We start from the raw sequence: 19,631 nt of genomic DNA on the forward strand, positions 1-19,631 counted from the left end.
TTGATACTATGCTTATTGGTTCACACATTAGAACAAATCCTTACAAGGTGTTAAGTCACTAATATTGATAGAAACAATGCTTAAGTTAACACCTTTGAGAATTCACACATTAGCTCACACGTTAGTTTACACACTTGGGAGATTTCAGGGTTCAGTATGAGATATCCAAAATCACACCTTCTATAATCCCACTCTCAGAGGAAGAGTCAACCTTTGAGTTTATACCTCTAAAAGAGCATAAAAACAGCTGAGCTCAGTCAGGAGAGTTCAGTTGAAAAGATTGAGAGGGGAGTGTCAGTTGGAGATTAAGAAATCACAAGTCAGAGTTGAGCTAGAGGCAGAAGCTGGAAGAGCTAAAAGACAAGCTGCAAGAGCTCTTGGGACCAAGGATGGAGATAGGCTTCTAAGAAAACTAACCGGGTGATTTTGGAAGAGACAATAATAGAATGTACTTTAATCCCTGGCTGCATTTGAGGTGATTATTACTCTGAACTGAAACTAAGGCTGCCTCCAGAAAACCTCCCCAAGAAACCTGCCCCTGGAGAACCATTATATTATAAAAAAGAAGCAAACACAACACAGAAAAACCTCAAAATCAAATGCAAAAGACAGAACTAGTAAATGCATTCTTTTCAGATTATGATGCAACAAAAATTACATACAATAAAAAGCCGAGGGAAAATAGACTAAAAATTAATTGGAAACTCGGGGGGGGGGGGAAGGGAAGGGAAAAGGGAGGGGGTGGAGCCCAGATGATGGCGAGGACACACACATCTTCCTAAACTCTCCTTTTCCCTCAATCTATTCTAACAAAACTTAGCCTCAGAATTAGGGCTTGACTGTCAGAATCCACGATTATTGGGTGTACAACACATTACCAACCGAAAATAATCTTGAAATTCTCCAGAAAAGGTCTGTTTTGATCTTGCATGGGGATGAAATGGGGTTAGGCCAGGCACAGACCTTAGGCAGGCAGTGAGAGCATGGGGAAACAGCTCATGATGAACAGATTGGAGGGGGGCCAGATATGGTCTTTGCTAGTGGAAAATGTATGGGGAGAACTTTACCACAGTGTGAGCTACTTTGCCCTGGCAGGAAGCCAGTAGATCAGCAGAGAAGCTATAAAGACAAAGGATAAAGACTACAACCTCAAAATGCTAGAGTCTCTTGGAACCTGGCCACATCCATCCAACACCCGGAGTGCCTCAGTGTGATCCAAGCACAGCCACAGTTCTTGGTTCCAGCACAGCCCTAGTAGCTGATTTTTTTTGCTGTTGCTGATTTCAGCACAACTGCTAATTCCAGCACAGCCAGTGGCTGTCCCACTGCCACTTCCTGTTGTCTGTAGAGACAGCTTGGAAATACACCCTAACCCTCCATAATCAGACCGTAGATCCCCCCCAAAAAAAAATGAACAAAAAGGCAAAGTGGGCACAAAAAAAGAGCAGACTTCAAACCCTGAGGAGACTAAAAATAGTTTGTCTCCGGATCCAAAGGTGGATATGATCTGGTCCCCATTATACAAGGCTCTCATAGAAGAAATTAAAAAGTATCTTTAAAAAAAGGTAGAAGAAAAATGAGGAAAGGGAAGGGAAGCTTTGCAAGAGGGTCAAGATAAGTCATGCTACTTATTAAAAGATAGAGTGGATAAAGAAATCAACTCCCAGGAAAACAGAATTTGTGAACTGGAAAAGGTAAACAATTCCAAGGAAAACAGAATCTGTGAATTGGAAAAATATATATATTTTTAATTGGCAAAATGGAAAAAAAAATCCCATAGAACAAAACAACTCATTTAAAAACTCATTTGGACAAATACAAAAATAACTAAAAAAAAATAAATAAATAAGTGAAGAAAATAATTTATTAAAAATAAGACTTGAATAAAAAATTGAAAATGAATGACACAAGGAGACACCAAGAATTAGTTAAGCAAAAAAAAAAAAAAAAAAAAAAAAAAATGAAACAAATAGAAAAAAAAGTTAAATATCTACTTGGGAAAACAATAGACCTGTAACATAGATCTAGGAGAGGCAATCAAAAGATTATTGAACTGCCTGAAAACTGTGGTGAAAAAAAAAAAGAGCCTAGGCACTATTTTTCAAGAAATCATCAAAGAGAACTGTGCAGATGTCATAGAAACAGAAGGTAAAATAGAAATTGAAAGAATTCATTGATTACCTATTGAAAGAGATTCCAAAATCAAACCTCCAAGAAATATTGTGGTTAAATTCCAGAATTATCAGACCAAGGAAAAAATACTACAAACAGCCAGAAAAAAAAAAAAAACAGAATTCAAATACCAAGGAGCCACAATAAGGACCTAAGAGCCTGGAATCCGATATTCCAAAAGGCAAAAGAACTTGGTATGCAGCCAAGAATAACTTACCAAACTGAGCATTTTCTTCCAACGAAGAAGATGGATATTCAATAAAATAGGTGAATTCCATTTATTTCTGATGAAAAAACCAGAGCTAAACAAAAAGTTTGATCTCGAAATATAGGACTCAAAAGAAGCATAAAAGGGTAAAAATAATTCTTAAAAACTACATTTCTGTTGTGGCTATACATAGAGTAAATGTATAATTTGGTTTTGCTGTTATAATATTAAAAAAAGGAACTAGAGGTAGAAAATAAATTGAAAATTTATTTCATTGAAAAGTGGGAGGCGAAAAGCAAAAAGGGAAGGGGTAGGCTAAATAGAAGGGAATACAGAAATAGCAAGGAAAAGATTTAAGAAAAGGGAGGGACTTCAAGGGGTGGGGAGGGATTCTAAAGAGGGAGGGCTGCGTGAGGCAAGTGGTCCTCATAAGTCTAATACTGGAGAGGCAAGTAAGGGGGAAAAGAAAGAGAAAGGCATAATTTGGGGATAAGATGACAGGAAATACAGAATTAGTAGTTTTAACCATAAATGTGAAGGGGTAAATTCTCCCATAAAGCAGAGGCAGATAGAAGACTGGATTAAAAGCCAGAATCCTACAATATGTTGTTTACAGGAAACACACTTGAAGCAGGGAGATACATATGGAGTAAAGGTAAAAGGCTGGAGCAGAATCTATAATGCTTGAGATAAAGCCAAAAAAGCAGGGGTAGCCATCCTGTTCTCAGATTTTAAAAAAAGCAAAAAATGATCTACTTAAAAGAGATAGAGAAGGGCACTATATTTTGCTAAAAGGTAGCATAGATAATGAAGCAATATCAATACTAAACATATATGCATCAAGTGGTATAGCATCTAAATTCCTAAAGGAGAAATTAAAGAGAGTTGCAAAAAGAAATAGACAGCAAAACTATAATAGTGGAAGATCTCAATCTTGCACTCTCAGAACTAGATAAATCAAACCACAAAACAAATAAGAAAGAAGTTAAAGAGGTAAATAGAACACTAGAAAAGTTAGGTATGATAGATCTTTGGAGAAAACTGAATGGAGACAGAAAGGAGTACACTTTCTTCTTATCAGTTCATGGAACCTACACAAAAATTAACCATATATTAGGACATAAAGACCTCAAATGTAGAAAAGCAGAAATAGTAAATGCATCCTTCTCATATCATGATGCAATAAAAATTACATTCAATAAAAAGTCAGGGAAAATAGAACAAAAAGTAATTGGAAACTAAATAATCTTATCCTAAAGAATGATTGGGTGAAACAGCAAATCATAGACACAATTAATAATTTCATCTAAGAGAATAACAATAATGAGACATCATACCAAAATGTGTGGGATGCAGCCAAAGTGGTAATAAGGAGAATTTTTATATCTCTAGAGGCTTACTTGCATAAAATAGACAAAGAGAGAATCAATGAATTAGGCTTGTAATTTAAAAAAGCTAGAAAAAGAGCAAATTTAAAACCCCCAATCAAATACTAAATTTGAAATTCTAAAAGTAAAAGGAGAGATCAATAAAACTGAAAGTTAAAAAAAAAACTAATGAATTAATAAATAAAACTAAGCGTTGGTTTTATAAAAAAAAATAGATAAATCATTGGTAAATTTGATTAGAAAAAGGAAAGAGGAAAATCAAATTGTTTTTAAAATGAAAAGGGAGAAATTTCCACTAATGAAGAGGAAATTAGAGGAATAATTAGGATTTACTTTGCCCAATTTTATGCCAATACATTTAACAACTTAAATGAAATGGATGAATACCTTCAAAAATATAAATTGTCCAATTTAACAAAGGAAGAAGTAAATTGGTTAAATAGTCCAATTTTAGAAAAAGAAGCAGAACAAGTTATTAATAAACTCCCTAAAAAAAAATCCCCAGGATCAGATGGATTTACATGCAAATACTACCAAATATTTAAAGAACAATTAACTCCAATGTTATATAAATTGGGAATAATAGGGAATGAAGGAGTCATACCAAATTCCTTTTATGACACAGACATGGTACTGATACCTAAATCAGGTAGGTTGAAAACAGAAAAAGAAAATTTTAGACCAATTTCTCTAATGAACATCTATGCAAAAATTTTAAATAAAATATTAACAAAAAGATTACAGAAAATCATGTTCAGGATAATACACCATGACCAAGTAGGATTTACACCAGGAATGCAGGGCTGAATAGGAAAGCTATCAGCATAATTGACTATAACATAAACCAAATTAACAAAAACCATATGATCATCTCAATAGATGCAGAAAAAGCATTTGATATAATTCAGCACTCATTCCTATTAAAAACACTAGAAAGTGTAGGAATAAATGAATTTTTCCTTAAAATACTCAGTAGCATTTATTTAAAATAAGCAGTAAGCATGCTATATAATGGTGATAAACTGGAACCATTCCCAATAAAATCAGGAGTGAAATAATGTTGCTCACTATCACCATTACTATTCAATATTGTATTAGAAATGCTAGCCTTGACAATAAGAAAAGAAAAAGAAATTAAAGGAATTAGAGTAGGTAATGAGGAAACCAAATTATCACTCTTTGAAGATAATAGGATGGTATATTTAGAAAACTCCAGAGATCTTACTAACAAGCTATTTGAAATAATCCACAACACTAGCAAAGTTGGAGGATACAAAATAAATCCACATAAATCATCAGCATTTTTATACATCACTAACAAAATCCAATAGCAAGAGAGAGAAAGAGAAATTCCATTTAAAATAACTGTCAATAGTGTAAAATATTTGGGAATCTAGCTGCCAAGGGAAAGTCAGGAACTATATGAGCAAAACTACAAAATATTTTCCATACAAAAAAAGTCAGATTTAAACAATTTGAAAAATATTAAGTGCTCCTGGATAGGTTGAGTGAATATAATAAAGATGACAATACTACCTAAACTAATCTATTTATTTAGTTCCACATCAATCAGATCCCCAAGAAACTATTTTAATGACTTAGAAAAAGTAATATTAAAATCTATCTGAAAGGAAAAAAGGTCAAGAATTTCAAGGGAACTAATGGAAAAAAAAATCAAATGAAGGTGGTCTAGATGTATCTGATCTAAAATAAAGTAGTGCTCACCAAAACCATTTGGTTAAGAAATAGACTAATTGATCAATGGAATAGGTTAGATTCACGGGACAAAATATTCAATAACTATAGCAATCTAGGGTTTGACAAACCCAAAGACTCCAGCTTTTGGGATAAGAATTTGTTATTTGACAAAAATTGCAGGGAAAATCGGAAATTATTAATAGAAACTAGGCATTGACCCATACTTAACACCGTACAACAACATAAGATCAAAATGGGTTTATGATCTAGGCATAAGGAATAAGATTATAAATAAATTAGAAGAACATAGGATTGTTTACCTCTCAGACCTGTAGAGAAGGAAGGAATTTGTGACCAAAGAAGTACTAGAGATCATTATTGATTATAAAATAGACAATTTTGATTATATCAATTTGAAAAGTTTTTGTACAAACAAAACTAATGCAGACAAGATTAGGAGGGAAGCAATAAACTGGGAAAACATTTTTACAGCTAAAGGTTTTGATAAAGGCCTCATTTCCAAAATATATAGAGAATTAACTCTAATTTATAAGAAATCAAGCCATTCTCCAATTGATAAATGGTCAAAGGATACAAACAGACAATTTTCAGATGAAGAAATTGAAACTATTTCTAGTCATATGAAAAAGTGTTCCAAATCATTATTGATCAGAGAAATGCAAATTAAGACAACTTTGAGATACCACTATATACCTGTCAGATTGGCTAAGATGACAGGAAAAGATAAAGATGAATGTTGGAGGGGATGTGGGAAAAGTGGGACACTGATACATTGTTAGTGGAACTGTGAACAGATCCAACCATTCTGGAGTGCAATTTGGAACTATACTCAAAAAGTTATCAAATTGTTCATACCCTTTGATCCAGCAGTTACTACTGTGCTTATATCCTAAAGAGATATTAAAGAAGGGAAAATGACCTGTTTATGCCAAAAAAAAAAAAATGTTTGCAGCAGCCCTTTTTGTAATGGCTAGAAACTGGAAATTGAATGGAAGCCCGCCCACCAATTGGAAAATGGCTCAATAAATTGTGGTATATGAATGTTATGGAATATTATTGTTCTATAAGACATGACCAGCAGAATGAATACAGAGAGGCTTGGAGAGACTTACATGAACTTATGCTAAGTGAAATGAGCAGAACCAGGAGATCATTTTATACTTCAACAACAATAATATATGATCATCAATTCTGATGGATCTGGCTCTCTTCAACAACGAGAGGATCCAAATCAGTTCCAATTGATCTATAATGAATACAACCAGCTCCACCCAGAGAAAGAACACTGGGAAATGAGTATGGATCGCAACATAACATTTCCATTCTTTCTTTTATTGTTTGCTTGCATATTTTTTTCTTCTCAGGCTATTCATATCTTCTTTCTGAATCTGATCTTTCTTTTGCCACAAGATAACTGCATAAAGATGTATACATATATTGTATTTAATATATAATTTTACATATTTAACATGTATAGGATTACCTGACATCTAGGGGAGAGGGTGAAGGGAAGGAGGGGAAAAGTTGAAACAGAAGTTTTTGCAAGGGTCAGTGTTGAAAAATTACCCATATATATCATATATAAAAAAACTATAATAAATAAAAAAAGAAAGGTAAGCCTTGTAAAGGATTCTTCTGACCTTCCAGATAGTCATTTGACTATAGACTTAGAACTGGAAAAGACCTCAGACCTAGTAGTAATGACTTCAGGTTAATGCAGACAAACTAGTCCCAGGGAAGGATGACCAAATATCCACTTTGTACTTTTTTCTATAAAAAGGTATCGTCATTATAAATAACAGTATAAATATGAATTAAATGTTAATCACTCATGATTTAAAGCTTTCAAGATTCCAAGATTTTACATAACAAAGGCAGAAAATATGCATTTATTAACTGTGTCCTATGTACCAAATGTTTCACAAGTATTCTCTTACTTGGTCCTCACTACAATCCAGTGAAATAGGTATTGTTTTTATTTCTGTTTTATAATTGAAGCAAAGGAGGCCTTAGTGTAAGGAACATGGATCCCAGCCTTGTTTGGCACATAGTGAATGTTTAGTAAAATGTTATTGAATATTAACTTTTATCCAGTTTGCAACTTCACCAACAGTGCATTAGTCTTACAATTTTCCCTCATCTTCTTCAACAGGATAAGTGCAAAGTGGTACCTCTGAGTTGTTTTAATTTGCTTTTCTCTAATCACAAGTGTTTAGAGCATTTTTTCATATGACTATAGATGGCTTTGATTTCATCTAAAATTGCCTATTCATATCCTTTCATCATTTTTAAAGTGAAGAATGACATAAATTTTATTCAATTCTCTGTTTATTTGAGAAATGAATCCTTTTTTTTTTCCCCAAGAAACTTACTGTAAAAAATTTTCCCCCATTTCTGTTTTCTTTCTACTATTGGCTATATTTAGTTTTGTTTGTAGAAAACTTTTTTTAAATTTAATGTAATAAAAATTATTCATTTTTCAGCCTTTAAAAAATTAATTGGAAACTAAATAACCTAACGCTAAAGAATGAATGGGTGAAGCAACAAATCATAGACACCATTGATCATTTCTTCCTAGAGAATGACAATAATAAGACAACATACCAAAATTTGTGGGATGCAGCCAAAGCAGTTCCTAGGAGAACTTTTATATCTCTAGATGTTTATTTGCATAAAATAAAGAAAGAAAAGATCAGGGATTAGAGCCATGATGTAGAAAAAAATAAGGTTTCGTAGGGAAAGACTGAGTGAGAATGAAAAATAAATAAGGTATAGGACTACAACTAAGGGAATTTCAGACACCTTGAATGTAAAGATAGTACATTTGGCAGTGATAAGATCAAAAGTATTCATCATAAGGCCATTGGAAATAGCCTGAATCATCTTGTTTTTGAAAAGAGCCACAGCCATCAGAATTGATCATAACATAATTCTTGTTGCATTTTATTGGTTCTACTTACTTCACTTAGTATCAATTTATGAAAATATCTCCAAACCTCTCTGAAATCATCTTGCTGATCATTTTTATAGAAAAATAATATTCCATAACATTCATATACATAACTTATTCATCCATTCTCCAACTGATAGACATTCACTCAGTTTTCAGTTTCTTTCCACCACAAATAGGAAGCTACCAACATTTGTACACATATAGGTCTTTTTCCTCTTTTTATGACCTTTTTGGGATATAGACCCAGTACAGACACTGCTGGATCAAAGGGTATGCACAATTTAATAATCCTTTGGGCATAGTTCCATATTGCTCTTGAGAAAGGTTGGATCAATTCACAACTCTACCAACAATGTATTAGTGTCCCAGTTTTCCCACATCCCTTCCAACATTCATTATTATTTTTTTCCTGTCTTTTTATCCAATCTGAGAGGTATATAGTGGTACTAAAGAGTTATCTTAATTCACATTTCTCTGATCAATAGTGATTTAGAGTATTTTTTTATAGGACTAGAAATGATTTTAATTTCCTCATCTGAAAATTGTATTTTCATATCCTTTGAATGGTTTGTATTCTTATAAATTTGAGTCAAATCTCTATACATTTTAGAAATTAAGCCTTTATAAGAACCTTAAATATTAAATTTGTTTTCCCAATTTACTGCTTCCCTTCTAATCTTGTATGCATTGGTTTTGTTGGTACAAAAACTTTTTTAATTTAATATTATCAAAATTATCCTTTTTGCATTGTATAATGTACCGTAGTTCTTTGGCCACAAATTCCTTCCTTCTCCACAGATTTGAGAGTTATACCACTCTTTGTTCTTGTAATTTAATTATAGTATCACTCTTTGTATCTAAATCATAAACCTATTTCAATATTATCTTGGCATATCTAGGCATCAATGCCTAGTTTTTACCATACTAATTTCCAATTTTCCCAGCAAGTTTTGTCAAATAGTGAATTCTTATCCCAGAAACTGAGAGGATTAAACACTACATTACTGTAGTCATTGATTTGTGAACTTACCATTGAATAGCATGAATCTTAAAGGAAAAGAGTTTACTCAGTGATGAAGAGGAAGGGATAACCTGGAATTGGCAAAAGGTAGCAAGAGATACTCCAACCCCCTTGCTTCAATCCATTGAGTTAAGGAGAATGAGTGAAAGTACATCCAGTATTATCTGGGATGACCCAGATTTTTTGCAATTGCTTCTTAATGGAATGAATGGGAAGGGAAAATATTTAGCATAAAGGGGTGTTTGTTGTTTAGGGAACAGAGGACCAGAGAGCACAATAGAAGTGCTTTGTGGTGCTTTGTTAAAACTTTGGGATAGGAAGATTAATGGAGATTGGAATAAGGAAATATGTTATAGGGGTGGAAGAAAAGATTTTAGAAAATTATCTACAGGGATTCAGAATCCCTGTATTGTGAAGAATATTACCAGATTTGAGAATGTTTATTGAGTGGAGGGTAATAACTCCATAGTGAAGTTTAGATCTGGGTGGAAGGAAATGAAGCATGAGATAAGGACACAATTAGATAATCACATGGGAGACCATCCTTCACCACTCCTGTTTCCTCTGAAAGGTAGAGATCTGACAGGAAAGAAGCATCCTAGGAGATGAAGACTGAATCTTCACATCAGAATAAAAATTCCTTTTCTCCACCAACTTTAATCTTCCCTTAGAGGGCAAGAACACATGTCCAAAATAGAACTCAATATCTTTCCCCAAAAATCTCCTTTTCCTATTCTCTTTATTTCTGTCAAGGATATCTCTATTTCTTGGCCACATAATCTCATAATTGAGGGGTCATTCTCTGTTATTCACTTTCTCTTATACTGTTCCATACTTGATCTGTTGTCAAGTTCTTTCAATTCTACCCTCAAAATATTTCTTTTGTAACTCTTCTGGCTTTTAACACTGGTTCCATCTTAGAGTAGGCCTTTCATCACCTTATGCCTATATTTTTGCAGGAGTTTGCCATTTGGTCTCCTTGCTACAAGTCTCCTGCCATTACAATCCATCTTCTGTCAAAGTGATCTTCCTAAATTATGTCTGACCAAGTCACCTTTCCAAAATTTCAATGGCTCTATCACTTCTGGTCTCAATTCATTTGATGTCACATTACCTGATCAACTTCATTTTGTCCTTTTTTTATATACTTTACAATCTCTAGGTATTTGAGTAACAATGAGCTTCTTACTCTTCCTCACAGAAGAAACTCCTACCTACTTTGCATTTTGAGTGTTTGTAGCCAATACCTGCAATGTTTTTTTCCCTCATTCTACCAATTAGCTTTCCTGCATTCATTCTCAGCTTAAATTTAACTTTCTGCAAGAAGTCTTATCCAATCCTCCTAAATTCTAGTGCCTTTTCTCCATTGATAATATCAAATTAATTCATTTACATATCTTATTTATACATATATGTTTGCATGTTGTTTTTACCATTAGATTGTAAGCTCTTTTAGAATGGGAACTTTGAGTGTGTGTGTGTGTATGTGTGTGTGTGTGTGTCTGCAGAACTTTGTGCTGTGTATCTTGTAGAGCAGGCACTTAATAAATGTTTATTAATTGACTGGAGTTTTTTTTTCAGTAACAAAAATAGTGTGGTAAATAAAAACAAAACCTTGCTATTTTATTTCAGTTTTCAAAAATAATTTACAATAGTAGTTGAAGGTAGTGAAACTTTTTATGAAGGGATTTCTGTTATTTTCACCTTTTCTTTTCTTTTTTTTTTTAAATCTCTAAGTATAGTCATTTATTTAACAAGGAAATTAACATGTAAAAAGATCTTAAGGATTGTTGGATTTGAAATACCATAACTAGTGCAGGGCCTGAGGGTGCCCACAAAAAAAAACTAAGCTTTGTTACCTCTCTAGGAGGTAACACTTCCTCTTCATACCTCAAGACAACACATTAGTAAATTATCTCAGAAACTAACATTCTCTTATCAATGTGATACCCTTCTTTTCAGGGCTTATCTTCCTTACCTAAATCTTGCCTGTAGTGAGATACAGAATGCGCTCTTTCTCAATGTGACTACAGCTACAGAGGGACTACTAGGTTCATGTTGGTCATGTTCCCCTCCACAACTATTATTGATCTAGGCAAGGAGAAAAATATTAGTTAGGACATTATAGTTTAGCCATTTTATAGAAACTATCCCTTTGAAACATGCTTCAAAAAAAAAACATTCTTTAGCACAAGAAGGTTAAAAAAAAACATATAGTTGAAGGACAGGTTCTCAGAAAATCAACTAGAGTAGCTATGGGTTAATATAAAAATTAATTTTAATATCATATGTTTAAAAAATTTATCAGAAATGATATATTGGATAGAAAATTAACATTGGCATAAAGAAGACTAAGATTCAATCTTTAGTTAAATAATTATTCTGATTCTGGACAATTTATTAGTCTTTCAGAGGCATCTCTAAGACTATCAGTTGTAGTTCTTCATTGTTGAAAGAAGTTTATTCCCTGGTTTTTCTTTACTCAGATGATGTCAAAGATGAATACATTATAGTTGTAGATGGTATAGATGTATAGATGTTAGAAATATAGATGATTTAGATGAATGTAAGCATATACATAGTTATAACTTTGGATATTCATGTTAATGTAGACATAAATAGAGATGAAAATGGAAGTAGACATGGATACTTTTTTTTTTAATTTTCAGGTTTAACAGTATTTACACACAATATATATATATATATATTTTATATCGTAGCCAAGTCTGTTTTTGTCCTTCTCCCCTACCCTAACAACATCCATTTCACAGATGAGGATACTGAGGTTCAGTCTGTTGTTAAGTGTTTTACTGAGTAGAAGAACAACATCTTGCTCTCTATTGCACCATGATGATATCTCCTTCTTTAAAGAAAAAAAAAAAGTTGAGTAGAATAAGACAAAAAAATTAAAATATAGCATCATTGTTTTACTGCTTAAATAAAAGTTGGGGGCCATTTTTTAAAAAACTGTGTCCTCTGTAGAATGGGAATGTTGAAGCATGTTGTTTTTTAGTCAGTTTGTCATGTCTGACTATTTACAGACCTCATTTTGGGTATACTTGGCAGATACTGGAATGGTTTATCATTTCTGTCTTCAAATCATTTCAAGGATAAAAAAAAAAAAAAACCAAGACAAACAGGTAAAAGTGATTTGATCCAATGTGCCACCTAGCTATCCTTATTGAAGCACAGTAATGTAAAATGCCTTACCTTGGGTTATTCTCAGACAGTAAGTGGCAGAGCAACAATATTAATATATGTTTCTGAAAGACAGATTGAGTTTTTTTTAATTTTTTTTTTTTCAGTTTGCCTGATTTCCACTGAAATTGTTGGGTACACTAAGGCTGCTTCTTAAAAAAAAAAGAGTAATAATAACTGACATTTATATTGTAATTTAAGGTATTTGTCCAAATGTTTTCATTAAAGTATTTTGTTTAAGCAATACAACAGTCCTGATATATAAATAATATGGGAACTAGTATACCTATTTTTCATGTGTCAAATTAAAGTGACTTATGCATGGAGATACAAAACATGTATTATATTGGTTTTTCCATTAGTTAAGGTAAATTTGTACTAGCATGACATTTTCTCTTGACCTATGTAACAGATGACACCTATTTGTAAGGTTCAGGCCATGTGTAGAAATCCTGGTATGAAGAATATATTACAATTTATCTTTTATTATTTAAATTTTTTTCACTATTTTCCTTTCTGATGCATTTTCCTCAATAAAAGCCTAAACCAGTGAATATGAACTTGACTAAGGAAATGGTTTCCCTGGAAACTGTTTGGAAACCTTTAGAACAGTTCCATCCTCTTCTTAAATTATCTCTTTTACAACCAGTCAATAATAATTGAATAAAACTAAGTGTTCTACATTATTAAGATACATTATAATAACTAAGCCCCTTGGGTTTAGTCCAGATACTGAAGTTGTGCATACATGCACAGAACTATTTTTGCTTTGATGGAGGCTTATTATTTCAATAATGTGGGGGACTCATGGTAGAGAAGTGCCCTGCATTGATACAGATCTACAATATGTCTGCAACTTATAGTCCTAGAGTATTTTCTAAGAAACTGAGAGGCTAAAGGACTTGCCCATAATCATACCGCCTACATGTGTCAAAGGCAGAACTTATAACAAGACATTGTCTCTATGATCAGCTTTCTATTTACTAGACAATCTGAAACTTGTTTACCTCATTTTAGAAAGAATACCAGATTTAAAGTCTGGAGGTAGATTCAAATCTAGGATCAATTTTTATATCATTATGTGTATTTATATACTATTTAGAATAACTTGACTGAGATGAAATTATCTAATCTCTCTTGTTCCTTGGAGATACTTTACAATTCCAAATCTATAATTCTATTATTTGAAAAGCATTGTAAATTATTTCTAGTTTCAAAGTCAGAATCAAAGGGATGTGTGTGTGTGTATGTGTGTGTGTGTGTGTGTGTGTTTTTCAATATAAAAATAGATAATTTGTCTTGCTTTGGATTTGAAAATGTTCAGCTTACATTTTTCACAGACTTCACAAAATAAGTCAAAATTAATCAGAAAGAAAGTAAGTCAAAATAAGTCAATACAGATTATAGATCTGTAAACCATTATGACATTTGAGTTAACATAAGACATAAGCTAATGTAAGAGAGTAGCAAGTTCCTTAAACAGAGTCTTAGTTGCAGTTTGATTGTATGCAATCAATTATTAGCTCCCCAAGAACTGTCTTCCTGTAAAATCTTGACTGAAGATAAAAGTCTCCTTTAGTAAAATTCGGACAATCTATCCACATACTCTTTTGAAATTCAAACACAGTCCTTTTTACTGATAGGTATTAATGAGTGTAGCAAGTTAAGGAGATTTCAGTTTAACACCCACAGATGTTTTACTTTGACAAAAAAAAAGTGTAAACATGGCCTTAATTAATTAATTTGCCCTAATTAATAGCTGTTTCCTACTGAAGGTCACAGTCCCATAAGATAACAGCTTTATATTTCATCAAGAGCAGATTTTGTCTGTGTAGTTAAAATTAGGCAATAGTGGGATAGGGATGGGGGGAGGAGGAAGCCAATTTAAAAATTACCAGACTAGGTAGATGTTTGAAGCTTTTTACCCAAATTATTTGGGTAGTCATTTGGCATATTTGGCAGTCATTTGGAAACCAGATATACCATTTCCTATGGCTATATGATGGCTTTAGAGTATCATACATTTACAGGTAGAAGAGACCTTAAAGTCCAATCTCTATATTTTAAAGATGGTAAAACTGAGAACTACAGAAATGAATTGTCTTATATAAAGGTACAATGGGTAAGTGACAGAGATGGGATCTGAATCAAGGTTTTCTAATTTCTAATTGCAATATAATAATCAATCATATATACAACTATAGAATAGGTAGGAAAACATTATACTTAAAAGAACCGTGTGAGGATAAAAAGCTTTCCAAGGATTGTTTCTACCTAAGCTTTATTTAATAAATGTAATTTGATATTTATATGTCATCAATTATGTTCAGCACTCTGCTAAGTATTGAAGTGGGGAGGAAAGGAGTCCTCTGTCCTCAAGGAAATTACAATGAACAGAATTTGAAAATAAAACAAAAAAAGATGAAAATAATAAAAAAAATTTAAATAATGATTTGAAAATTGTAAGCCACTTTTCATTTATCTTTTGATCACATAGCAATCCTATATGATAAGAACTGCTGTTATTCCCATTTTATGGATGAGAAAACTGAGGCTCAAAGAGGTTTAACAGTGAGACAAATAGTAAGTTCAGGGATCAACATTGCAATTCACCTGGAATTGTTCAAATACATTTTGGTGCTTGAACAGAGTACAGACATAGCTAAATCTCCTAATGGGAAAGGCATCATATAGTTTCACAGGTAGACATTTGTTACTTTAGCCTTTACGTTAGGAGCTTGCTGTTGCCATTACAATCACGGGTGCCTTCTAATATGAAACATTTGTTTTACTTATGGAGGCAGGAAGCCATTGTATATGTGTAGGATGTGGTAGGGGAAGGGGGAAGAAATAGACAATGAGAGAATAAAAGTAGAGAGCCAATGAATAAGTAATTTCCTCAGTCTAACTCTACACGATGTCATTTATAATTCCCAGTTCTTATACTAATACACAATTATAATCACAACATACACATTCAATTTGTATTAGTAATACTAGTGTATTACAATATACTATGTATACATGTAATACACTAGTACTATGTTAGTATTACTAAGCCTTGTCTCTGGTACCAAGTTTCACAATGCCTCTGTTGTACCCTAGTGGATTGAATCTGCATTAGCTGCTGAGATGCTCTTTGATAGCAGTCAGATCCATAAAATACTTTAAAGAAAATTAATGAAAACACTTTCAAGGAGTAGATTGTTTCTTCCGAATGTACCTAGTTTATTTTACAATGGTAAAATTGCATAGGCTTAGAGAGCTTTCTGATTGATTCATGAATATTCTAAAGAGGTAAATTAATCTGTATGAACTGCACAGCTCTAGTGAAACTGCTCTTTAACATTCTGAAGGGTGGAATTCATCTTCTTACAGCACAAAAGAACTTCCTATAATAAATACTTTTTTTTACAACAGCAATAAGGCAGCTCAGTGGGGTGTGGTTTTCATGAAATAATCACACTTCTGAGGGATTAGACATCCTGCTTTTGCTGTATAACTCCCTGAGTATATGATTACATGTTGATATCCATATCCCCCACTCACTTTTATTGCTTAATTATTCAGTGAGCCCTTCCTGAGGTATCTGCTTATTTGGATCTTATATAATAGTAGGCTGGGAGATCTATAATAAGGCACTAATTCTTCACAGCTAGCTCACAGTATTTTTTAGGTATTATTTAAGTAGAAATGATTGCAACATTGTACCATAACTTGGATAGCTGGGTCGAGATAAAGCTATGATTTAACAATGTGGGTCCTAAGCAGGTTGAAATTGCCCTAATAATTATGCAAGTTATACCATTATTAACCCACACTGCTTTATTAGTCAAATATTCATTAACAATTTAGGCATAAATTTGAAAACTATACTGTTATACTGTAAAATGAACCCAGTATATATGCTAGTCTAAAATATATATTCTTTCAACTCCTCCCAAGTTATTTAAAAGAGAAAACATGAACCTGAATTTACATTCTACTCCAGCTTACAAATCAGTATAACTTCCATTAATTATTTAAACTGTCTATTATTGTTAATGTTTTGAAACTAGATATTTAAGTGCTTTCTTCCCCCCCGCCCTTGTCATTGATGATTGTATTTCTACACATATTTCATCTGTTCTAGTGTTTAGACAGGATATTAAGGAAATATATGGCAGAGACCCATAAATGTCAGTTACAAGAAGTAGTTTGATTTATTGAACTCTTTTCTACTACTGTGCCAAAATATTAAGATGGGTATGAGCTTTATATGCACAATTCTACATTTTTGACATTATGAAATAAATTTTTAAAAGTTTCTTTGAGTGCTGCATAATTGAAAATTTCATTATGAATAACATCACATATTGCATGTTATAGTAAATGCATGCCTAGTTTTAAGTCCTGTTTTTTTTATCAAAGAAATGTCATTTTTAGCCAGAAACTATTTGTGAGGCCAACAATATAGGTAATAGTTCATTATCACTGTTTATTTCTTTTAGTTATGTCTGTCTTTTTGTGGCCTCATTTGGGGTTTTCTTGACAAAGATACTGAAGTGGTTTGCCATTTCCTTCAGATGACGAAACTGAAGAGAACAGGGATAAGTGACTTGCCCAGGGTCACACAGCTAGAAAGTATTTGAGGCTGAATTTGAACTCAGGTCTTTCTGACACCAGGCCTGGCACTTTATCTACTGTGCCACCTATTATGGTTTGTGTTTAGCTATATTTTAAAAACTGATTTTAGCCTCCAAAATGTTTCACAAACTTTTCTAGGCAGCTTTATTTATCTAAGATAGGCTATATTTATACAGCGTCACACTAACTGCTAAAAAATGAAAAATACAATCTATCCATTGGTTACTTTATTCAAAATTTTTCCCAAAAGATTTTATTCAAGTTTTTGACTTAGGTGATTACTTATTTGTAGCTCTATCTTTCTGCCATGGATCAGTGAATAGATAAATAAGACTAAAATCAATAGGAAGGATAAGAAAATGTTTTGTATGTGTGTGTCTGTGTGTGTGTGTGTGTGTGTGTTCTTGTTTTTTTTTTTTTTCCCATATGCAACAAAATGGGACCTTAGATCATAGTGGATGGGAAAAGAATGGGATTTGGAATCTGAGGAAATGGGTTTGAATCCTGGGACTATGGTTTGAAAATCTGTGTGACTGTGAACAAATCTCTTCTCATCTGCAAAGTACAGGAGTTGGACTTCATTGGACTTCATCTTGCTTGGGTAGTCAGTCCTAAATCTTTGATACTCTATGTATTGAAATTTCCAGTATTATAAGAATATATATTTTAAGCTGAAAGAGAACTTTGAGGTCATTAAATTGCCTCATTTTACAGTTGAATGTTCTCAAAGTGGAATATGTGTAAAATAAAATTATTGAGATTAAGGGTCATGTGTTGAGTACAGATTAAGTATGTGCTCAGATCTTTTAAAACATCATCATCTGATTACATTCACCCACTTTTTCCAAAATATGCCTTCATTTTCCCCAAAATATCATTGCTGTTAAGCATTATCAAAGAATTCATCACATTTTCTAGCAACTATATCACCCCTTGTATTAAATTAAATATTTTAATGAAGCTTCTTTTCAATCAAAAATACATGAATTCCAACCAGTTTATTAGATTAACCCAATTGAAAGAAGAATTATAGTTACTATTCTATCATCACCCTGACAATCTGTAGGGATAAGAGATGATCTGGCAGCCATTTTTTCTTGAAAGCCAAGTGAATTATGAGGATACCCCCAGTCATTTAGCTCCTATTATTATTACCACTACCATTCTGGATCTGTTTTTCAATTTCAAAACCTGAAGTTAAAAAGAAATCATTTCTTTCCAGGAAATGTTTGAGGAGTTTTGTATTAAGGTGCTGGTAAAATAATGATTTCATCACATTAACTTTTTTTTGCTTTGAATACTTTGATAACATCATTTTAATTAATTGCTCTCCTATGTATTTTATATATTTAAAAATAATATTTATATATTATATATATATATGTATATATATATATAATGTATATTCTGAGAAGTGAGCCATAGGTTTAACCATACTGTAAAAGGGTTTATCACAAGCACATACACAAAAGGTAATAACTTTGTCATAGAGTGTTGTAGAAAATAATATCAGTATAAAGAAGAAGAAGAAATTGTAATAGTAAATAGTAGTAGTAGTTGTAGTAGTAGTAGTAGTAGTAGTAGCAGCAGCAGCAGCAGCAGTATAGTTTAATTTATCCTAAGGGGTAAAATATAACTGACAATATTTTACACTCTTTTCAAATACAGGTGTGCTCCTGCTTAAGAAAACTGTGAACTTAGAAAACAGATAAATGAACAGGTAATTATTTTTCTTTATTCTTATGCGATTTTACAATTAGATTCTAAGATGAATTTTATATAGCCTATTTTAAATGTGTATTTTAAAATGTATTATAGGTTTGTGCTCATAAACATTTGTGTATCTACAAGGGGTTGGCTAAATGTAAATGGATTAATGATGACATGAATAGATCTGGGGAATCTGGCCCACTTTTATGGAAAGAAGACTTAAATATTATGTCTCAGCTGACAATAAGCTAGCTACGGTTAACTTGGTTAAGTGAAAGGGATAGAAAGAGATGGACAAATACCAGAAGTACCAAAAGGCTGGGCATTCTTCCTTTCATATTTAAAAGGGGTATTGAACTGGAACTAGATCTTTCTACTTCTTCAAATGTCTCTGATTTGGGACTACAATATGTGGGGTGCAAAAAAAAAGCTACTTCCCTGGTGAAGAAAGTTAAATATAGCTAACATTTGCTCATTCAGCTTATCCCATCAAACACTTGTACAGAATATACAGAAGACTATCACAAAGAGAAAGTAGCCAAGTAGACTAATTTATGAAAATAAAGTAAATCATATTTTTGAAGCTTATATTCTACAGTTTAGAATATTTTAAATAATTTTCATGTTTGAATGAGC

General features: G+C 32.5%; 1 protein-coding gene across 18 annotated transcripts in view; it reads left to right on the forward strand.

Moving 5' to 3' along the window:
• PTPRD (protein tyrosine phosphatase receptor type D) overlaps positions 1 to 19,631 on the forward strand; it is a 2,844,105-nt gene that overhangs the window by 1,761,083 nt on the left and 1,063,391 nt on the right. For all 18 annotated transcript variants that reach the window (XM_051987498.1, XM_051987402.1, XM_051987374.1 and 15 more), the window contains one exon: positions 18,954 to 19,005. The gene's annotated coding sequence lies outside the window, so the exon portion shown is untranslated. The remainder of the gene's footprint in view (positions 1 to 18,953; positions 19,006 to 19,631) is intronic.

This window comes from Antechinus flavipes, chromosome 1 (assembly GCF_016432865.1).
Source record: "Antechinus flavipes isolate AdamAnt ecotype Samford, QLD, Australia chromosome 1, AdamAnt_v2, whole genome shotgun sequence".
NCBI classification, from domain to species: domain Eukaryota; kingdom Metazoa; phylum Chordata; class Mammalia; order Dasyuromorphia; family Dasyuridae; genus Antechinus; species Antechinus flavipes.